This window comes from Panthera pardus, unplaced genomic scaffold (genome assembly GCF_024362965.1).
Source record: "Panthera pardus isolate Hobbes unplaced genomic scaffold, ASM2436296v1 HiC_scaffold_27, whole genome shotgun sequence".
NCBI classification, from domain to species: domain Eukaryota; kingdom Metazoa; phylum Chordata; class Mammalia; order Carnivora; family Felidae; genus Panthera; species Panthera pardus.
In genome coordinates this window covers 96,165,617-96,167,476 of record NW_026526843.1, presented here as the reverse complement: position 1 = coordinate 96,167,476, position 1,860 = coordinate 96,165,617, and the positions used below count along the sequence as shown (strand labels likewise).

Below are 1,860 nucleotides of genomic sequence, written 5' to 3'. Positions count from 1 at the left end.
AACAGAATTTGAATGGTATTTTCAGAGTATCTTGAGGAGGGGTACAGAATGACCTTTGCAGGCGTAAATCATTGAGAACCACCTATGACCTTTCATATACTATCATCATAGAAAAGAAAAAAAAAACAGCAGTCTTCAACAGTTGCTATAGAGCCAACAACCTGGCAAGGTTCCTGTGATGATCAAAAAACAAAAGGCAAGTTGAGAAACAAAAACACAGGGGCTTGGAACAGCAAGATGGCATCACATGCATTGTTGTGCCCCTTCTCCAAGCTGCTGGCTCCAGCCAGTCTCCCAAGCAGCAATTCAGCATGGTCAAAGTTCTATGTTCAGGAGTCATCACACGACAGACCTGACTGGCTGAAGGTTGGATACACCTTAGACAACTGTCTTCTTTCAGATTTAGCTCAAACAACACAGTAAAGATGCTTTAGAGTATAAAAGAAGAGATGGGTTGGAATAAAATATTCAAACAGTAATACGGTATGCCCCATATAGTGATTATACCAGTTCCTTTGGATTCACCAGTATGTGGAGTTGTAAATGTGGGAGAAAAAGTTCTGCGTACATGTCAAATCACCCTATGGGTTTTGTGTCATTAAACGGAAAAAAAAAAAAAAAAAGCACACCAAAAAATACAAGCATAAGCTTTTCCAAACTTCTGAAAACAGGAATTCTCCTTAGAATTCCTGGAAAAGGCACACACCTGGAAAAGGCAGGTCCACATCTCCTTAACAAATCAGAGCTTCTGTAAGAAGCGCCTAGACATTTATACTTCAAAATTTTTTCTAGATAGTTACATTGCTCACCACAGAGAATTAGAGCCAGGAGCACCATAGCTACGTCTGCCTCTAAATTTATGCACGTATAATTGTAATTCCCACTTGTGTTTTCTTAAGAGCCTAATATTCTTTAACTTACAAGAACATGTAACTAGGGGCGCATGGGTGGCTCAGTCGGTTGAGCGTCCGACTTTGGCTCAGGTCATGATCTCACAGCTCCTGAGTTCAAGACCTGGGTCAGGCTCTAGGCTGACAGCTCAGAACCTGGAGCCTGCTTCATGTTCTATGCTCCCTCGCTCTCTGCCCCTCCCCCACTAGCCCTGTTTCTCTCAAAAATAAAAAAAAGGAACACCTAACTGTAGCTATCTAGTGACTTGCCCACCAGATCACACTACCACCTTTTTGCTCTTTAAAATTCAGTTCCCCCCATTTTTTTTAAGTTTATTTATTTTGAGAGAGACAAACACAGCATGAGCAGGGGAGGGGCAGAGAGACAGGGAGAGAGAAAGAATCCCAAGCAGGCTCTGCACTGCAGCACAGAGCCTGATGTGGGACTCGAACTCATGAAACCATGATATCAGGACCTGAGCCAAAAGTTAGTCAGAGGCTTAACCTGAGCTACCCAGATGCCCAGAAATTCAGTTCCCCTTTAATCTTTAGCAAACTCATACCACCTATTTAATCCTTATTACTATTCGCTTTGAGTAAGAAGTCCTTTAAATTAAGTACATTTGTGTAGAATTACTCTATTTTAAATATATTCAAGCCACAATGTCTTTTTCCCATTTTCTACTCATTTTTGTGATGGTTTGACCATCCCTCAGGATAAGTGATGATAATGGAACTCTCCTACCCTAAATAATACAAAATCAGAATTTATAACTCATCCTCAGTACTTGAAATGATGTTACAAGGGGCAGTCATAACTGGGTAATATGGTGAAGGGACAGGGAAGAAGGGGGCACAGGGAAGAAGGGGACATTTTGCAGTCAAATCTGCTTCTCAAGTGAGTCAGGTTTTAGTTACTATAATGACAGAACAGGTCCTCAAGGTGTTCTCAAGTGGTCATTCCAGTCAG

The 1,860-nt window shown here is 41.4% G+C and overlaps 1 pseudogene; it reads left to right on the top strand.

The window, feature by feature from the left end:
• The first annotated feature begins 237 nt into the window (after positions 1–237).
• LOC109249354 (NADH dehydrogenase [ubiquinone] 1 subunit C1, mitochondrial-like) lies at positions 238–538 on the top strand (annotated as a pseudogene).
• The last annotated feature ends 1,322 nt before the right edge of the window (positions 539–1,860 follow it).